Consider the following 22,174-nt stretch of genomic DNA (forward strand, 5'->3'; position numbering starts at 1 on the left):
TCAGAACCTGGAGGCGTTACAGAGACCTTGGCGTCTGTCGCTGAAACATGTTCGTTGGGCCCAGTATTTTGCTCGTTTCCGTTTCACCCTAAAGTACATGCCGGGAGGTAAGAATTTCCTTGCGGATGCGTTGTCTCGCCTACCTCAATACCACAGCGACACGGAGGAGGTGGTACAGGCAATTATACCTCCCTGCACTCATAGGGTGGCACACATGACAGCAGAGCGGTCGGCTGACGTTACGCTACCAGAGTTAAGAGACGCTGTAACAGGTGATAAGTGGTTGCAAGAACATCCGGGCTTGCTAACACAGAGGGATGGGCTGGCTTGGAAAGGTGACAAACTGTATGTCCCCGAGGAACCACGACAAAATATCCTCCAGAGGTGCCATGACTCCAAGCAAGCCGGGCATCTCGGTTTAGGCCCAAAGTATATAGGCCCATTCCCAATAGTGCAGGTAATCAATCCGGTAACAGTACGGTTATGGTTGCCTCCATTATTGGGAAAGGTACATCCCGTGTTCCACGGAGTCTGCTAAAACTGGTGCATGGAACCACGGCAGGTAGTAAGGGCCCAGGGCCAGTTACTGGGTCAGAGTATGAGGTACAAGGGGTGGTCGATTCACGGGTACGACATGGTTGACTGCAATACCTCATACAGTGGAAAGGATATCCCCTTTCAGAGGCTTCCTGGGTGGGGGTGGCAGATGTCCATGCTCTTCGGCTCGTACAGGCATTCCATCGGCAGTATCCAGAAAGGCCAGGAGGTACGAAGTGTGGACAGATGCACTCACAGTACCATTTTTACCTTTCAGGTGAAGACGTGGTAGAGGGGGCCACATGTCAAGCCCTACGGGCTTGCCATCCAGCGATGGGTGCTCCGCCAGCCAGCTGAGCAGCAGGGATCAGCTGGCGGCCGCCCGAAGCAAGCCCCAATGCCCTACCTTCCAGCCAGCCACCGTTGAAACCCTGGAAGCCGGCGCCGGGCACCTCGCCAGCCAGGTGAGCTGCGGAAGGCTGGCGACTGCCCGAAGCAAGCCCCAACACCCCGCCCCCCTGCTGGCCACCGTAGAGGCTGGGGCTGGAAGGCCCACCAACCAGCTGGACATCCAACACTGGTGGCCCGGCCCTGAGACCACCTGCACTCCTCATGAGGAGCAATGTGTGGAGCACTTGTCTCCTTTCTTTCCCCAGAGATGAATTACAGAGTGGTTATTTGCAGGCTTTTCTTCTTTGCCCTTTTCACCTTCTTTTTGAGTTTTCTTTTAAACAGTTTTCTTAGTTTTGAGTTCTTTCCCCCCCTAAGTCAAATATAACTATAGAACAGGCCCCCATCAAATTGTCAAATGTTATGTCCTTTTGGGATGACAGGGTAATGCAGTGATCTTTTTTACCTAGAAAGAAACACTTCCTGCCTACACCCAATGGGATATGAGTACCTGTGTTGAAATTGGATAAGAGGAGCAGGTTAGGGATCGCATTAATAATAATAATAATAAGTTGGAAGGGACCTTGGAGGTCATCTAGTCCAACCCCCTGCTCAGGCAGGAAACCCTATACCATTTCAGACAAATGGCTGTCCAGTCTCTTCTTAAAAACCTCCAGTGTTGGAGCATTTACTGCTTTTGGGGGGGGCAGGTTGTTCCACTGGTTAATTGTTCTAATTGTCAGGAAGTTTCTTCTTAGTTCTAGGTTGCTTCTCTCCTTGATTAGTTTCCATCCGTTGCTTCTTGTCCTGCCTTCAGGCGCTTTGGAAAATAGCTTCATTCCCTCTTCTTTGTGGCAGCCCCTGAGATATTGGAACACTGCTATCATGCCCCTCCTCGTCCTTCTCTTCATTAAACTAGACATACCAATTCCAGCAACTGCCTTTCTGGAACACCTGCAACTTGGTGCTAGGTTGATTTTTAATCTTCCCTTGACGTTTACTACAGTAAAAAGTAAACTCCTTGCCAATAGTAGTCCTTCATGCCAATGTGAGTCCTCCAAAACAAGTATGGCCTTTTCTTAGATGCTATATTCAATCTTTTATCTGGTACATCACTTCTAGGTCTAGATAAGATATGTTGCTGTCCACTATTTTTGCAGAGTGGCGCGACCCATTAAAATGGCACTTCCTGGTGCCCAGTGAAGTGAGATGAATCCTATAGAACACTTGGGAATTTTCGTAGTGATGTGACATGCAGTTCTGTTGAGCACTGGTAATAGACACATTTTACATTATTATTGCTGACCAATCTTTTTTTTTAATAAATATTTTATTGGTTTTTAACTATAACAATCTCCAGTGCCTGGTATACAGCGTGTTCTTGGTTTATATTTTAACAAGAAAAAAGGACAATAATAATTAATTAACAATCAATAATGATTAATTTTGATAATTCCATAGTTAATATATTAATTAATGATATATTTCTTTGATCTTCTCTCCTCCCATTTATATTCTCCTTCTTCAACCTTAACCAAAATATAATTCTTAATATTTTCAATATATAAATGATTAGATATAGGCATTTTTTATATTGATACAAATAGTAATAATCTCTATGTATGACATTTTCTTCAACATATTATTCTTATAATCATCATCTCATTAGTTCAGCATGCATCCTATTTTTGTAATTTTTGTTTATGCTTTATTTCCTTTATATTCAACCCAATTCTTATCAGTCATAGTTTCTTCAGATGATTATCTGTCCCAATTTTCCCGTTTAAGTATATCATCCCAATATTTTATGTCATGCATTATAAAAATACTATACTTTTTATCTATCTTATAGTCTCTAGATATAACATCCTTTTTAATCAGTTTATAATTCACTTATATTAATAAAAGTTACATCAACCTACTATTTTTACATTTCATATATTATGGAACATACTATATCACTTAAATCTCTTGTCTCTCTTGTTATAGGGCCCTTTTATGTTCAAAGTTGTCTATTCTTTTAGCCATATTCAAACAAATATTTGTTCACATAATAGTCCATCTGGTAGGGCAAGTCAAATCTCTTGTATCTATCTCTGCACTTCTTTTTTTGCCGAGTAGTTTTCCAAGTTGATGTAATCCGCTTACCCGGCGGTTCCTGTGTTTTTACAAATCTTGTTGGGAATACAAAAGATGAAGTAAGTAAGATAAATAATTTCTGTCTCCCAAACTTTGATGGTTCTCCTGGTAATTCTATAGTCTATTCCATTTTTCTTGTATTAGAACCTTGTAGTTTTTTTCCTATTTGTGTTAAATTGTAATTCTTTTCATTTGTTATTTCATCAGTTTGATCATATTCTTCTAATTTTTAGTCTGTTATCTGATTTATTTGTTCATTCATTGTTATTTCCTGGGTGTTTTTTAATTGTAGATTTAGATTGGAAATATGCTTATTTAAATCATCAAAGTTGTTTTGAATTTCCTCATGGTTTGAGTCTATTGTCATTTGTATTTGTCCTAACACTTCCTATATTTCCTCCTGTAAAGTATTTATCTTGCCTTGAAGTATTACTTCTGGAGACTCTTGTTTTTCCAGGCTAAGTCCTTCAGGAGAAAATATTGAATGTAGCATTTTGTCATTTTTTGATACGTATGTGATGTCCATGTTGTCTCCCCCCTTCAATTAATCTTTCATTAATGTTTTAATTCAAAAGTCAATTTATCAGTCAGTCAAAATTACAGCTCAGTGTGTTAAGCCACTTTAAATCCTTCCTGTAAATTCTCCTCTAAAAGAGTAGCAGAAAGCCAAGGTTTTTCTTTTCCATAAACAGTTCTTAGATTTAAGCAACAGTCCAAGTGCTTTTTTTCCCCTTTCAGACACTTTTTAATCTTATAGCTGGTTCTTCCTTTGTTCCCAGCTGTCTTCAAGGTTATTTGCAATTCAAAGAAACAGCTTTTTCTTTATTTCTAGACATTCTGCCAATTTCTGAGTCCTTATTGTTAATGTTCTATGCTTTGATTCTCCACTAGTTGTCAGCAGTTATTTCTTTTTTCAGTTGTTTTTCAATCAAAAAGTTATTTTTGTTGTATATTTTTATAATTCCATCAAAAACTCTTTAGGGTATAATCTTGACAGTTTCTTAGTTCCTAGATTTGCCCAGACTGTAGTATTTTAAACCAATTTTTAGTATATCTCTTTCCTCAATATTAATTTGCCGCTTCCGTCTATAAGGGAATGGGGATATAGTCCCCTCCCTTCGCTTCCAAAGGTTTCCTTGCTTTGGGGATCTTTTTCAAGGATTCAATTAGTAGATAGAAGAAAGAAAATCAGTTCCAAGCATGCTGTTCACCAATGTTCAGGTTCGTGCTCTGGGACTTTGGCTGCAAATAGCTTGGGCTAGACGCTGATCTGCTGATCTCACGCTAACCTTTCTCCTGTCGGGTTCAGAGGGCTTCCCTGGCTCAAACGAAGCGATTACTGTCACTTCATGATCAACGGGGCACCCCTCCTTCATGGTCACCTCTTTGGACCTATCTAGGGTCCCCTGGCAGGACGAAACTAGCTGTGGGGAGCAGAGGTCTGCTCTCATACAGCCATATGCTACGGGCGCAAAACCGGAAGTCCTCTGCTGACCAATCTTCTATTGATCAGATAATGTCTTGATTCACTGAGCACCCGAGAGATGAAATCACAGTAACATTTGGATTACTTGTGGAGGAAGATAAACAAATACTGATCAAGCACAGCTATGAGCTCATGTATGAACCTACACAATGGTGATAAAAGCAGCAATTTTTTCTTTTTCTCTGCTGTTATTGAATCAATCTGTTGCCATCCAGAGATGCTGTTTATTGGTGCGCAATTCCTGTTGCGGAAAGATGATCAGAAAAAACTGCTTCCAGCTGTTGTGAGTGGTGACAACATTTTGCTGATAAAGGGTGCTTTTCTTTACCATAGTTTTTATCTCTTTGTGGAGTCTGAAGTGCTGCCTGAGGAATGTCCTGCACTCTTATATGGAACCTTTTCTGTAGCAGTCCCTGCTCTCCCCTGAGGCTCAGCAGGCCTCTACCCTCCAAAAAGCACTGAACACTTGGCTTTTCCTCTTGAATAGGGCGAGCTGGATGAAAAGTTATTACAAAGAACTGTAGGTCAGAAGTTCAACTTTGGTACAATGTTTTTAATGTTTATGGTTTTAATATATTTATAATTATATTGTTTTATTATTACATTATTTAATTGCTGTTTGGGAACTGCCAAAATTTGATATAAACAAACTGCCTTTCAGTTGTAGACTCTAATTAGGTGACCTTTGCCTCTTGCAAGTTAAATCCATGTTCCTCCTGGCTCCTTCAGGTGATGGTAGTGGTAGTGGAGAGGAAGCTGAGTAGCTGAGTCCAGAAGGTAGGGAGTGAGGACAGCCACTTTGAAAGCAGTAGTGATATGGCTCTTTCTCAACAACTTCCCTGGCTCCAGCTCTGTTGGGAAATTATCATACGGTCTCCTGATTTCCCTTTGGGAAATAAAGTGGCGAAAAATCTATCCATTTGTACAGTGCCCAGATGAAGAGGATTAACCAAACAGCTTTCAGTCTGATCACAACTTAACTTGGGATGGAAATAACAGTATTTGCTCTAGTCTGATGGATGTCCTTTGTGACCTAAAATGAGGCAGGTGCTTCTTCTGTCTTACAAGACTTCTCAGTAGCATCTGACACCATTGATCATATTCTTCAGGTCTCCCTATGAGGATTGGGAATTGGAGACACTGTTAAGATTAATTGCCCTGCTTCCTGAGTGTGCATTTCAAGCATTTACTTGTGGGGTGCCCCCAAATTCTCTTTGCTTTTCACTATCCATATAAAACCATTGGATATCAGTGAGGTATTAACAGTGTGTTTTACATCTCCACCCAGTTTAAGATGCTGTTGAAGTCTTGATTGGGAGTTTGGAGTTGTTAGGACTTAGATGAATGGAGGCTGCTGTTCACGTTAGGAAGATGTAATTACTATTTGTTCAGATTTCTCTATTTATTCCAGTTGTAATTGAGGATAGGGTGGTATATCTCCTCAAGCAGATCTGCAACTTTGGATCCTCCAAAAATCACAGCTTCTGCCAGAGGAGCTTGTTGAGACTGCTGCCAAAAATTAGCCGGGGACCAGTTGCAGGTCTATCTAAAGTGGGAGGATCTGGCAATGGTCATTCATGCCCTTATCATCACATGACTGAATTACTACAATATGCACTTCATGGGGTTGCCTTTGAAGACCCCTTGGACAAAGTGCAAAATGTCTATGTTCATGCTTGTAAAATTTGCTTTATGCTTGTACAGTTGAAAAAAATAACTCCATCTAATTACATAACACATTTTTGTCACAACAAAGGGCTTGATTAGTAGCTCCAGTTCTTTTTAATCTCCAACTTCTTTCATCTGTACAAATGTTTTTTTTGCCTCCGAGTTTCAAATAATTTAATTCACATTTGGTGCTCCTCTAATTAGCTCCTTTATATAGGCAGACCTTCTGATTTAAAGACAGAACTGTTGTGCAGTTCATCTGTGGACTAATTAATTACTTTAATCTAGCAGAGTTTGTTGTAACAATTATTCAATTTATTTTTGCTACTGATTTTTAAAGGATGTCCAACAAAAACAGATATTTTTCTTTCTTGCAGATGGAATCCTGAGGTTTTTCCACTCTGTAGATCCAAAACATACATCCCAAAGGTTGTAAACATTCTTTAAATGCTGCCTGAGTTACTTCTCTTTCAATCTCCAGAAATGTCTTAAGCATCCCCCAATGAACGCTTCCCTATTTTCCACTTCACTTCTGTGGAACAATCCCAGTTTGTTCTTAACTCTTAGTAATTTGCTGTATCCAGTTTTAAAGGTCCCATTTTTCTACAAGAATGAGCAGTTTCCTAGAAAAGGTTCTCAGCCTCTTTAGAACTTACCACTCTTTCCAGCATTAGACTAGTATTGAGATCACTGTAGTTAGCAAGTAACAGCTGTAGATATTTTATTGTTTTTTGTTAAGTAGTCCAGAATCATGAAAATATGCTGTGACATACAAATATTTGTAAATAAATTAACTTTCCAAGGAAAACCATCACTATCAGGTTATATTTCCATATCGTTACATTGAGAACTTACCATCCAGTGTCCAGCAAAATTTTACATATCTAAAGCTATTCCTATTTTAATAGTGATAAATGTTTGTCCAATTTTGTGGAATAGTACAAAGAACTGTTGGATCAGTTCTGTTACTTTTCAGGCTCTTCAGGCTTCACTAAGAGTCTAATACACAACTTCATTAAAACAGAACCAATTCTGTACATAGGAAAATGCTTGCACTGGATCCATTCCTCTCCCCTAACCTAATTAGTTAAAACATTGCTACCGTATTTCAGTTATCAGAATAAAAAGATAGTATAAATTATTCTTGTACCTGTAATTTATGTAGTACTAATTAGCACCCATAACAGAACTCCTATTTTTTTCTGCAGCATAAATATATAATTTAAATCTGATAAAAATTACTTGATTAACTGAAAAGAATATGAAATATTCAAAGCAACAAGAATTAATAGTTCAGGTTATTGGGAAAGGATACAGATTTAAAGACCAAGGGATAATTTTTTTCCATAATACGTTGGAACATATTTTTCATAATGTGCATTGCATAGTTACTGTTGTAGGTAGTGAAAGTTAAATGCTATTCCTTTTCTCCTTTGTCCCTAATGGATTTTTAATTATTTTTCTTACTTTACACACTTTGCATGTATTGGTATAAAAAGGAAAATATTATAATAGATATAGAAAAGAGATATAGTGCATTTTTCATAATTCTTAGCTTCCAAATACATTCCAGTTTAACATAAATGTACTCAACACAAACAGAAAATACAAGTAAAAAATTAAATAGATTTGGAAAGATGCTTCACAAATATAAAAAACTGAGGTTATGTTTTTAGTTTTGGGCTGTTTCACATATACATCTGTAGTAGCACCAAAATGAATGAGAAATGTGCATATATTAAAAAGTGTAGTTTGAAATGATATGAATATCCAATGTAGTGCTTTTATGTGATTATTATTCAGCACAAAAATTACTCATTTTTAATTTCCATTTGATGGCAAAGTAATTGAAATAAAGTTTATACATGTGTATTCATATACATGTCTGTTCATCAGTCTGTTAAGCAAGAGAATTTTTGAAAAAGAAATGATATTCTCCTTAAATTATAACACAGTTAAAACAGGATATTACGGCAGCAAAGCTTTTTGATCGTTAATTTTGTTATTATTTATTAAAAATTGTTTTTATAACATTTACACCAGTTTTAATTAAGTAAATTGTTCATAATTGTTAGAAATATAATAATTGAATGTCCTGTGTAAAGGAATAAAAACTACCATCCTTATTTTGAAAAATGTGATTAGAAAAGTTAAATTCTACAGTAAAATGATGAGGTGCATAGAAAAGCAAAGTTTTGATGATTAGGAGCTATTTGACTGTTATCATGCAATGAAGTTGTGTTGTTCGTAGCAACAGAGTAGATAATATATGGTTGTGAAGGTTGGACTTTAAAAAACCAAGACAGGAAGAAAATTGACTCATTTGAGCTGTGATGCTGGAGAAGGCTTCTGCAGAGCATATTCCTTGGGCAGTAAAAGTGACTAAGAAACAAGTACTGGAGCCCATAACACCAGACCTATCACTGGACAGCAAAATCACAAAACTGCGTCTCACTTATTTTGGCCATGTCATGCAGAGGAATTCACTGGAGAAAGCAATTACGTTTGGAAAAGTTAATGTTAAAAGGGAACAAAGCTGACACTAGCCAGAGCATAGAACAACTCAAAGAAATAGCGCAAGATCAAAAGATATGGAGAGACTTGGCCCAAAAAATCACCAAGAGTCGGTCACAACTAAATGGATAACATCATCATCACTTATAAACTTTGAGATATTTTAAAAAGCCCATATACTGAATACCAGCTGCGTGGAAAATAATTATGCACACCTGTCCATTCCTGCTAACTGAATACTATAACACTCATAAAAACATCAGTAAAACAAGCCAAAACAGTATACAATCCACTTTCTTTATTTGAGCCTGAATGTTAATGAACTTTATCAATTTTCAGTGCATTCTGAGTTGCTTCTGACTTTGCTAACTCTGCAAGGGGCAGAGAAAAAAAAATTAAGGATCTAGAGTTGAAAATTTTTAAGTAAATCGACATTATGAAAATTTTGGAATTTTACAATTTCTGAAAACATCACCAAGTATGTTATGTCAAACTTTTTTTCATTTCACATTTGCCTGTTTAATTAAATTCGAGAAACTAAACAGTATTTTCCCCAGGATGAAAAACAGTAGAATTTTTCAAGAGCAGAATTTTATAGATGTGAGAAGCATGATCATATTAAAAATAAGTGCACAAAACATTTGGATTGAACAAGTGATTTTTTAAAAATATATTTGGAGCCAGTTGCTATTTCATCCACTAATGGGTTTTATTTAGCACCAAATAGAGTGTAATTCTAATATTGCAAGGCAATCATAAAAAATGTTTAATGTGTTCATAATTGCTGTGAGATGAAGATTCAACAATAACTTACCAATATTAAAAGTTACTGTGTGGCATAAAGATAAATTATGCAAATGAATGTTTTTGCAGTCTCCTAACATTCTATATATTCAGATATATCAATAGCTTCTAATTATACATATTTAATTAAACTGGATAAAGTCATGTAAATAAATGCATTTTAGGAGCAGCTATTCCTTAAGTACTAAAGAAGAACAGAGGAAAAACACATCAATAATAACATGCCTATGAAGAGAAACTAGGACAAAAAAGTTAATTGCATTTGTTAATTAATAAGCATGGGAAATAAATAAGATGCATATCTTATTTATTTCAATTTAAATGGATACTCCTCTTGTCACACACTTGGTGATGCACAATTGAAACCATAAAACATACAATGCTACACCTACAATTCAAAACAAAAACATCGGCAAAGAATAAAAAGCAATATATCAACCCATCCTGTAGGATATATACCATTCCGAAAGTTGCTTAATCAAATTATTTGGCGACAGATTATTTTCACTCAAATATGAATTAAAGTTCTCGTTTTTGTGACAGCTGAGATGGCTTTAAACCAGTGGTTCTCAACCTTTTTAATGCCGTGACCCCCAACAGGTCATAAGTCGAGGACTACTCAACCGGTCGTAAGTCGAGGACTACTCAACCAGTCGTAAGTCGAGGACTACTCAACCGGTCGTAAGTCGAGGACTACTCAACTGGTGCAGCACTGTTTGCAGAATGGGACTTTTGGTGGGCTTAGCAGGGCAGAGAAGCCTGGACAATTCCTATTGGCTTTTGAAAGCCAATAGAATTAGACTCTATTCAAGAGAGTCTATTCTATTGGCTTTCAAAAGCCAATAGAATAAAAGGGAGTAGCACAGCTAAGGAAAAGGGGAAAAAAATGGCAGACTGCATTGTTTGGCGACCCCCGTGAAATGGTCGTTCGACCCCAAATGGGGTCCTGACCCACAGGTTGAGAACCACTGCTCTAAACCAATGCAATGATGAGTGTGTAAAGAATAAAGCTGTGTGGAGAATAAAAATGCTTTGATTTGTGTATAAGGAAATAGGGCACTTTAATGACCAGAAACATTTTGGGCCCATCCTCATTTCATTTACTTATCTTCTCCTTGCCAATCTCCAACACGCTATTTAGAGAAGTTCTTGTTTTAAAAATCAAATCCAGAGATAATAGCCAACGTAAATATATGGTCAATCACATTATTAGGTTTATAATGAAAGTTTATTGTTCTGTTTCCTAGTACAATAAACTACCAAGTTTGTACAGTATAAAATGACAATAGCACAAAGCAACAATACAAAGTAATGCTGACATTCTATCAGGGTACAGCAGAGGAAATGGCTTCAGTACTGTCTTGCAATTCTACTGTACACATAAAAGCTAAGACTACCGATTTAACATAAATGTTTTTCACATTGAGATGCAAGAGGATTTTATATAACTTGGGGATCCTGGATATCGCCAGTTAATAGGCAAGGAACACAATGAAATAAAAAATTCAAAAGGAAAGAATCACAAAGCTCTCTAGATGGGCAATGACATGTTCCATACCACCTTGTGTACATCTCTCACCAAAGCAAACAGCCTGTAGAGAAAAACAAAAAGATTAGATGATGAGCCAGTATATAGGCCTGGGAAAAGTAATCACAGCTGAGAGTAAACCAGGATTTCCCCAATTTTTGAACTGTGCTATTCTTGTTCCTCCAAACTGCATATAGTTCGAGATTAGACAACTGACTTTAACCAAATGATTAAAATAACACCCAGATCTATCTCCTACGTGCTCTTTAGCTCATTCTCAACTACATATGAAGACATAGAAAGTTCAGCTCTAACCTTAAAGGAAGACATCTTCCATGTGCCAACTGATTCAGATGTATTTGGTGCGATTGAGGGCTTTCTCAGCAAAATGACCACTTTCATCTGTGATTTTCTCCCAGTCTGTTTGTCCCACAACAAAACCAATGGCCCTCTTTCTGTCTGCATCCTTCTTTTCTTCAAGGTCTGCCCACCTTACCTGTAAGAAAAAGATACACTGCTTGGGTAACAGTAATTTTTAGGAAAGAGAAGTAGCATGCATAAATCCCTGATACAATTTTACCCCCTGCAGAAATTTTAGACGATTAAGAAAAGTGATTAGCTATCACTTCACTTGAGCTTCCTAATGTATTTAGAGGTGAACAAAATTTAAGTCTTACCCATGTTTTAATTTTGTGATTTTAAAAATCAAGCATTTGGATGAAGATGATACTTATAAAGAGAAAAAGGATAAGAATATTCTTTTTAATCTTGCCCTCTTTCACAAACCTTCCTACTTGGAAAAATGGATGAAAAACTGATTTTTTTCAAAGAGTTTCATTTTTATTTTTCAGAGCTTGCTAACTTATATTTTAAATCCAGTTTCTTATTGGACAAGGAGCTATTTATTCCCTTAGAATTTGGTGTGACTGTTCCACACACCTTTAGAATTCCTCTAACACAGTGTTTCCCAAACTTGACAATTTTAAGGCATGTGGACTTCAACTCCCAGAATTCCACAGCCAGCGTTGCTGGCTGTGGAATTCTGGGAGTTGAAGTCCTCATGCCTTAAAATTGTCAAGTTTGGGAAACACTGCTCTAACAAGTTCCGAGGATACTGGTACCTTCTTCAGAAGCACTAAATATGCATCTGTTTTCTGAATATATAGGAATGTTGCTAATTTTTTACCACTGGAGTTTGGATACTGTCTTCTTTGGTTGCTGAAGTTAAATGTTGTTATATTCAGCTTCATTCTAGATATATATTACCATTATCATATCATGACCATATATCATCAATATATCATAACTAGTCTGATTTCAAAGTTTATTCTAAGCACTTGGGATACAAGTTCAACTTTCTTTCATCCATATTATTTATTTGTAAAAACTATACTAATTAGATTACAATGAAACTCTGAAACAAAACATTGAAGTAATGAGGGGAAAAAGATATGTCAGTGAATCTTGTTCCACTGTTCCACTGACTTTGCAAGCTACAAAATTTGTTGGTGGGATGGACAGTCAAAAGCAGGAAAACCTCATAAAGATTTCTTTTATTGCAATCTAAGCAATTTTTGCATACCCTTTGATAAAAAGGTGAAAAACGATTTCAAGAAGGAGATATTGACAAAGTAATCAGACCACTCTCAATTGCTGAGAAAACAACACAATGCTCCCTTGTCTTGATCCAGTTGCATTTAGTTGACTAGTTTGGATGGCAGAGGAATATGTATTCTACTGAAAAATAAAGTTGTGTTGGTCTAAAGTGGTCAGCCCACAGTCACTTTCACAGCTCTTGGAGTCCCCACTAACCATAACTACTGAATGGTTATTGCCATTTTGAGATAACAAACACATAAAACTGTAAAATTTCCAATAGGCAGTTCAATGCTGAAAAAAAAAAATGTCTCACCAACTCCATCCATATGTAACATGACTCCACCTAACATAACAATGTTAAGTATACTGAAAGGTTGTTCTCTCCAGATAGAAAAGAACCATATACTAACACAATCTAGCTAATATACTTTTTAGCAATAGCATCCCATTAACAAACATATCACCATTGCAAGAGGGAATAGCCTCATATAACTATTTATCCTATCAGAATGGACAGGTTTTAAGAGCTTTCCTGAAGCTCAGTGCAGCTGGGGTATGTTAAACAAAAATGATATTTATTACCCTTTTTTTCCCAGGTTCAGAAGCACGACTATCATAATCATCTGGAAGCTGAAGGTAATCTTCCATTCTGCTGGCAATTGCTTCCCAGTCACGTTTCCTCTTAGTACCAGTTCGCAACCCATCCAATTTGTCTGAGAACAAACACATAGCCTTATGGTTAAATAAAATTTTGTATACGTAAACACAATACATGGAGATTTTCTTAAACAGATCTTTTACAATATATAGTGGTGAAAGCCAATTAGTGGATGTCTTTGTGAGTGGCATAAATTCAAAATGGAGCACCCGAATCCTACCCTTTGGAAATTCAGTCTTTTGTGTGCAAAAATATGAACATGCATATGTGTAAGAGAAGCTACTTCTTGCCTCAAATAGCTAACAGAATCCATGTACAATGGTGACACTTCAACCACTTCTGATGACCAGTTCAGAAGTTCCATTCTATATTTTAAGCCAAAACTATGGAAGATACATGAGATGTTCCATAAATAATGAAACATTATTTCAGAACAATCACCAGACAAAGAACTTGAATGTAATGCAGAATACCAGCTAAGGAGGAATTAAATCCAAAAGCAGATCAGAGTTTTTTTGCCTTTGTTTCAGTAGCTGATATAAAGTTGAAATATGTGGTTGTAATAATTATTTGGTATGGATCAACACATTTTTCTAAACAGTATCTTTCAATCTTATTACTAAGAAGCCATTTCTACAGGCTACATGCAAGCACATATAAGTAAAACTGGTGTTTTTCTTACACAAAAACAACTGTTTTTCTCATTTACATTTATTATTATAAATACACCTGTATTTAAATGCAAAATGGAACATTTTAACTTTTAAATGATTATCATAGACTATTACAAATAGCAAATTCCATATTATGCTATTTTCTGAATGGAGTTTTAAATCACTTACATACTTATTTCTTAACAAAACAGGCAGAAAAGTGGCACTGATGTGAAAATTACCGTATTACATTTCTCTATATCAGAATTATCTCTCTCATAATGTATATGTTTTTGTTATTTTTGTTATTTGCAAAATTGCAATAAGTGGGCTATTAAACATAGTGTAAGATTTTTTTTAACAGCCAATTAAACATTTTCTGCCTGTGTTTAATTTAGCTGTTAACAGAAAAAAATAATCTGGTTTAAGTCTTTAGTTTCTCTGTCATAGTAAAATGTATTGAAATCTATTAAACATTATTCACAAATTGTCTTACAAAAACCAATTTCATTTAAGAGATAGATTATGAGCAGCATGAAATAATGTGTAAAAACCATGAAGAAATATAGTGATGTACATTTCAGGTTATATGTGATTTATATTATAACTGTACAGAAACTGCCACAAACTCAGATCACAATCCAAATAATCCTGCACACAAGCCAAAAATATTATTAATTAGATATGTGTATATTGTGTGTGGTTCTATTTGCTAATTCTTCTTGCCTTTAAGAACAGATTCAGGAAGGAAAAGTTGAATGGGAAGGCGAGTATAAAAGGATATAAAAGCCTTGCTTTTTACTGCTGCAACCACAAATTATTAATAGGCACATCTAGTCAACATGGAAAGATAATTCTTGTGTTCAATGGATACAAAAATAGTTTATGCAATATTCAGCTAGAAAACAAAGAAATTCTAAGGAACAAAGTTCTAAGACACCAAATTATATGAGTAGAATTGTGTCTATTTCCATCAAGTTTGATTTACTACTGCAATAATGGCAAGATTGATGCATGAAAGGAATTATGAGGTAAGTGATCCAAAGAATTAACAGCAGCACTAGACATTTTAATTCACATATTATTCCTTTATAAGCAAAAAGTTGGAAATATATAGGAGGAGACACTAATATAACATGCTGTATTATGTTACAGGTAATATTTGAAACAAATAACATCTGAAATATGTTTTTAGAATGAGGAAGCCAATACTTAGTGACATTTTATCGATTTTGTTAGCATTGGGAGCAACAGCATTTGAATTTCAGAAGAACTTTGGAAAATGAACATTATCACTGTATTATCTGACTGTGGTCAAGTTATATAACTAAGAAGATGTGGGAGTGTTTTTGTACCTTTCATCAGTTTTTAATAATACTGACCAGAGTACATGTTTACATTCTCCATCTCCAATGGAAACTGGAGGTTTCTGTGTCTACAATTCAATATGACCAATTGGTTGCAAAAGATTGTGTTGGAGGATTGCTGCTTTGCTCCACTCCATATTGTACATGCTTTAGATTTCTACAAAATTTCATTTGCCTGATAGTATTTAAAATCTACTTAACATTACTAATGTCAACAGGAAATCTACAGTAAATGCTTATTAGTATACCGTAAAACAGGGGTGTCAAACTCACGTCACATGACATGTCGCGATGTATCATGACTTTTTTTCCATTGCCGGCAATGGGGTGAGCGCAGTTTCGACATGACGCATCTGGCCCGTGGGCCAGTAGTTTGACACTCCTGCCATAACACAAAGAAAACCCTCACCCAAAACCTTTCTGCTGTCTTTTCATTAAATTTAGAAAGACTGCAGATGTTCTGAACCAGGTGTTTAGATTTGATAAGCTGGAAGAAAATCAGTAAGCAGAAGTTAACAAGTATGTAACAACTGTCAGATTATATCAAAAGTGAAGGCATAGTTCATTCTCATTGTTACCTAGTAACTGTAGTTTTTCTTATTTATGGTTTACATATTTTAGTTATGTGCCATCCAACATCAAACTCAATACAGTCAGCTAAGACTGCAGCACATTGGTTGCCAAAATATAAAAGGATGGTCTGAGTAGTTTAATAACTTTTAATTGATCAGATCCCCTGCATGTGTGTGTTATTACAAACTGTTATAAATAAGCTATATACTTTTCATAGCTCATTTCTTTAAATCAACATCAGCTGATACACCAAAGGTAGCCGTCTTGGGAGGTCTCCACACCATAGCAATACAGACACTGGACTAAAATGATTAGGTTTATTTGGGGCTACATTAAGATCCTATTGAGTAATTTAAATTAATTCAGAGTGCAGCATCAAAAATGTAATCTACTGTAACAATCATCTTTGCATTGTTTAAATAACTTTATTATATTCAATAGCTTCCAATTATAAATAAATAAATAGGCAAGCTCAGGACAAGGATTTTAGATCGTTTAATAGCTCCATTCATACACCCTGGTGAGATGGATTGCAATCATAGGTAGCCTTCTTTGCTACAGCTTTTGTTGGGAGTTTTTTACTGCTTGTTTTCACTAAAGCTCCTACAGGTTAAAATGGTTTTATTTTTTCCATAGTTTTATTTTGTTATTGAACTATTTATTGTTCATTTTGATTATATGGTAAAGCTATCACAAACACAACGTGAAGTGAAATAGAAATATTTTAAATCATTTCAGGACTTTTTATTTTAAAAATATTATTGCAAAAAGTGACATCAGTTCTTATGAGATTATATGTCCATTTAGAACAATCCATGAAAATAAACCGTGTCACATGAATGCATGAAGTAAACTCTTAAGATGCACGAACGCTCAGAGATTCACCATATGTAGCATACACCACAGAGCTAGCAAGGAATGTTTCCATAATATGGTAGAAAGCCATATTACTAATTCTTTGCTTGTGACTATTTTAATGTATTTTATTGTTAAGGTTTCTCATTTTTATATCTTATACAATGCCACCGGGCCCTTTGCCTCCTTTGCTTAAAATATTGAATTTATCTAAGAAGGAAAAACTTACAGATAATGGCATTACTAGGAAATTAAGTCATGCAACAGGAAGATAATGTAGCCTCCAGGATTTTTTTGGGGGGGATAGAATGATCTGAATAAACATGCAAAGAATTTAAGATGGTATACATAGATATAGAAAATTAAATCAACAATATGTTAAATATTGAACAAATCCTTAATTGTGGCAAAATGTGTATACTTTTCTATAGTCTGATGAATTAATCAAATTATTAATTTATATGGTATAAAAGATACAAAATCATGATATTAAGCCATTGGCTTCATAGCAAATTCTATATTCAGTGAATGCACATACTTGCTTTAATCAAATCTTTTTCAATTGCTCAGCATTCTATTTTGGCCTTCTTGCTGAGCACAAGTCATATATTAGAAAGGCATGATGGTGGAGTTCTTTTTGACATTTTAATTGTTCACTAAAAGAACAGATCTGTAAAAAAAAAACCTTATATATGTATAATCTTATACCAATCCTTCAGATTTCTTCAAGTTGTTCCCTATAGTGAAAAAGTGTGTAAAAACATTAAACAAACAGATCTATATTAAAAGCGAGCATTTAATGAATCCTTCCTAATGCTGTATTTGCCTTGAATGTTATTATCCTCTGAAAATCAAAGCACTTGAAAGGGAATACTTATTGATATATTGTCCTATAAAACCTCCAGGACTATTAAGATACATTTACCGTTGAGTTAACTCAATATGTTATAGAAACTGAAGTATATCAAAAATTCCTTGATGTCTTTTCATATGACATTGTTCATCATTATGACCAGCTGTGGTCCAGACACATTTAAAAGCATCAAACTGGGACAGCCACATTATTATTATTTTATTCTTGCCATGGATATACCAGAACACAAAGTGCTGATAAAGATACATTTCTGTGTTCAAACTATCTTCCTTTTTAATCTGATATATTATTATTTCTACTAAAAATTTTCTACTCTTCAAATGCTATAATTCAATGGTTGTAACTATTTAAGATAGTACTTTTAAAATACAAAAGAACATACTTACACTGGTCAAATAATAGTTTTAAAGCAATGGCTTCCAAGAAAAGAACATAGCAAATGGCTTAAATGAAAAAAATTAAAAAATAATGAAAATCTCATCTTTCTGCTTCTTTTCTCTGAGAAGCACTGGAGCTCCATTAAGATACAGAATGTACTCACACATAACAATGTTATAAAATATTAATTATGCTTTGAAACGATACCCATATGTGCTAACTCCAATAATGCCAAACCAAGGCATAATGTTGAACAATAATGTTAGTCTAATCAGAGTTTAACATACAGATATAATGGTCTAAAGAATGGCATACATAAAGTTGGTCAGCTCTGTAGGAAATACTAAGCCACTACAAATAATCCCTTTTACTCACCACTCATTTATTTGAATATTAATATATAAGAAACTGCATCACAAAAGTATTCTCGTAACTAAATTTTAAAAATCTGATTATTATAGCATTGCAGCTGCAGAGATAAAAGGATATTACACTGCCTTGAGGCAGCTGTATCATCAAAAATATCAAATTCAGTATATTTTTCTCAAGCATGTGATCAGACCATATTGCGTGAATATGATTTTTTGTTAATAAAATAAATTAAATACCCACCTAATTTTGCTTCAGAAGTATCCATCTCCCATTTGCTTTTCGGAATGTAACCCTAAATCATATACAGAGAGAAGCTCGAAGGATTAGAGAGAGATACAGAAAGCATATAACATATTTTATCCTGCAACAGAATTATACTGCAAACATTTTCTTAAGATACTCAATCTGAACTGTAAACTTGATTTGAAATTGTAAAACGCTGCAATATGAAAAATATTCATAGTCACTCTGCATCCAGTACAAGAGTGTTTCTCACAATAAGAGTGTATCTTACAATAATTTCACAATGGGAAGTATCTCACAATAATAAGGTATGATATATTTCTCAGTGTTGCATGTGTTGCGTGATCAGAATTCATATATGTGTATCAGGGATTTCCACATAGTATTTTATAATAGTATCTTCACAGGTCATCTTTCTATATGGGAACAGTGTGGGATGAAGAGTTCAGAAGCCCACTATATAAGCATGAATATCTTTGACAATTGTTTGAGTTTTATTTTTAGGGACTCTTCCACAAATGTTTAAAAAAGTATTCTAAAATTGCATCTTTTTTTTATTAGCATGGGTTTCTGCATTTAGTTCAGCCCTCAATATGTATTTTTAAAATCAGAAAAGAACTTAATCACAAAAAGCACGTATTACTGAATACAAGAACTGATTGAAAAAAACAGTTAAAACCACTAGAAACGACAGAAAGCATTTATTAATGGAAATCTCACATTTTTAGTTATCAAAAATATGTGACACGTGAACTTCAGAGTCTGACCCAGCAGAGTACATATCAATCAGGCAGGATACCACAAGCGACCCACGTTTTCAAAAAGATGAAATTTCACTCATCAGCTATTTAGAGATTAGATCCAAATTTTGCTTTTCCTTCTGAACAAATGATGGCATATTTCACCTTTTTTGTCCACCGAACTCTGGTATTTGGATGGAAAACCAATGCAGCAAGGGGGCACATGTATGTGCAGGGTTCCTCATCCAACCAAGGACATGTACTTGTTTCCTAGTTAAATTAGGGTTTAGGACTAATAGTAGAATTATAACCCAATACCTCAGTCATTGTTTAATACATTTTATTTAATACAACTCTTGGTTCAAATTAATTTAAAGTACCATTTTTATAATTTGTATAGAAATATTGCTGTTTGATAGGCTGCCTGATTTAGAAATAGATAGTGCCATTATTTGGAATGTAGACTGCAGCTCTTAGGCACTGCTTGATCTGAAGCCACTTCTAACTGCAAGAAGCATGAACACTTTTTAGCGGCTGAGACTTTAGGAACATTGTTTTCTGGAACTGTATGCTTATGTTCTACGAACTTCCATATTCCATTTCTTTAACAAGCTGCTATTGACAATTGTCTGGAAAGGCTGAGGAAAAAGTTGCTGGCCCAGCAAATTGATTAATTTGCACTGGTTATTTGTTGGTTTCTGCTTCAGATCCAAAGGCTGATTCTTCCCATCCTGTACTCATACCACCAGATTATGTTCTTTTTGCTCTCAGTATCTGAAATTTGGCAGTTGTCTAAGAGAAACAGGATATGTTTACTACAGGTAGCAGCAGTATAGAATATCACAATACTTAATTCTCAGATGGTAGTTAAAATCCTGGCACTTTAGGGTGGAATGACTGTACTGTCCATTTATTTATTTTTCTTCTTATGTACAATTCAATAGGCAATTACCATTCTGGTTTCTGAAGAATCAACTGAAATAGCTGTGCTATTTCATAACAATAACATTTGTTCTATAATGTACTTTGGAGATGGGTGTTTATGTTGGTAACTTAGTTATTTACTCCATGAAAAACAATTATCTTTTTGATAAGAATACATTCATTTGGAAGAATAAACTCCGAAAGAAAAATTCAACGTTGGAAATTTTTGATGAAAAGCAGACAATGGAAAAACAGTATAGGAAAGTGTTTATTTTTTCCATCTGTGCTGCAACTACAGTTCTGCCTTTTCTTTACTTGGTCTTCTTGATCATTTTTGTCTTCTAAAAAAAACCAATACAATTTGGAAGGAATAAAATTAGCATCCACTCTCAGGCCGGCAGATACATGATTCCAACATAAAAACGTTAAGAACCTGAAACGTAGAAAGCTTCAGAATAAAAACACTTGTATCACTGGTCCAATTAAAAGAAGCATTGTGTAATTAAAAAACTAATGTTACTTATCTTTAAATTTCATTTACCTGAATGATGATTACTAATCTTGAAGGCTTTAAGAGAATATGATACGTTCATGGATGACAGGAATTCAAGGCATATATAGACATAGCTATTAGTAGCCATTTCCAGAATCAGAGACTGTATTTTTTCTGACCAGTGACTGAAACACAGCAGTGATCAGAGGGGATGTTCTACAGGCTTTCCATAGCATTTTTTTGACTACTATAGAAACCAAGATACTAGGTTAAAGATGTGGGTGTGATCCAGCAGTTTTTCCAATAATGTAGTCATAATATTTATGAAGAAAATAAGTATTTATTACAAGAAAATCCAGGCAGCTAAAGAGAAATTGCCTGTGAAGATGGATATCTCTTCTGTCCATTCAGAAGAAATAGTTTTAAATTCATTTCACAATAAAATTTCTGCCCATTTTGGGAGCAGATCGTCAGAATTCTGGAGAAAAGGCTTTAATTTCTGAAATCAAAACTTTTAGCAATCCATGATGCTTTAAAAAGAAACGAAAGAGAAGAATTGATATCATAAAAAATTGTGCTTTGGAAAATTTAGTGATCTAAGTTGAGACCATGGATCTCTTTCCATATAACCAGAAAAGAATCTTATAATCAGTATAGATTCTATTTTATTTCAAAAGGTAGAACAGCCAACTATTGGATGTACAGCAACTATAACTTTGGTTCAGAGATGGACAATCCTTTCAGGAATACACTATGTCTGAAGCAATCTACTGCACGAATGTTCTCCATCTTCTGCTTGATTTAGAAAGACTCAGGCCTCAGTGATTATAGGGAGGAAAATCACCTATAAAATTAATTTTCTCAGGAGATTGAAATAACAATAGAAGCTATGTTTGATAACAAAGTTGCTATAAAATAAAAAAAATGGTTCCAATAATAGCAATGAAAACTCCCAAACTTTAACAAAAACTATCTGAATAAGAAGTTAAGTTAATAAAATTGTATTTCCAGTTAGCTTGATTTATTATTGTTCTTTGCATGGAGAAAAGGTTAATCCAAGCTGTTCTTTCTTTAGCAAAGTTGTAAGTGTAGTTGTAAGTCAAGCTTATTATCTGACCATCCATTTAATAAGCTGAATATATTTCAGGAGCAATCTAGACAAGTTGTCATTCTATTCTTCATTGAATCATCAAATAGTTCTCAAACACTTCAGAAATTCATTGATTCTATTTGCTGGTAAACGTCCGCAAAAAATTATTTTCAATAATGCTATACCTGCTTTCCTCCAGGATATCTACTCTTTACAGTGAATATTCATGCAAGAATTAATAGGAAATGCTATGTAACATCCCAGTGCTCTGAGAGAGACAACATGACAC

The 22,174-nt window shown here is 35.0% G+C and overlaps 1 long non-coding RNA gene across 1 annotated transcript; it reads right to left on the reverse strand.

Annotated features, from left to right (window-relative positions):
* Positions 1–10,747: 10,747 nt before the first annotated feature.
* On the reverse strand, positions 10,748–22,135 carry LOC120309847. Its single transcript, XR_005557205.1, has 4 exons — positions 18,636–22,135; positions 13,248–13,378; positions 11,382–11,562; positions 10,748–11,130 (listed from the first exon to the last, which is right to left on the reverse strand). It is a non-coding gene; the product is annotated as an uncharacterized LOC120309847 (long non-coding RNA).
* Positions 22,136–22,174: the final 39 nt, after the last annotated feature.

Source organism: Crotalus tigris, unplaced genomic scaffold, assembly GCF_016545835.1.
Source record: "Crotalus tigris isolate CLP2741 ecotype Arizona unplaced genomic scaffold, ASM1654583v1 scf7180000018080.108236, whole genome shotgun sequence".
Classification (NCBI taxonomy): Eukaryota; Metazoa; Chordata; class Lepidosauria; order Squamata; family Viperidae; genus Crotalus; species Crotalus tigris.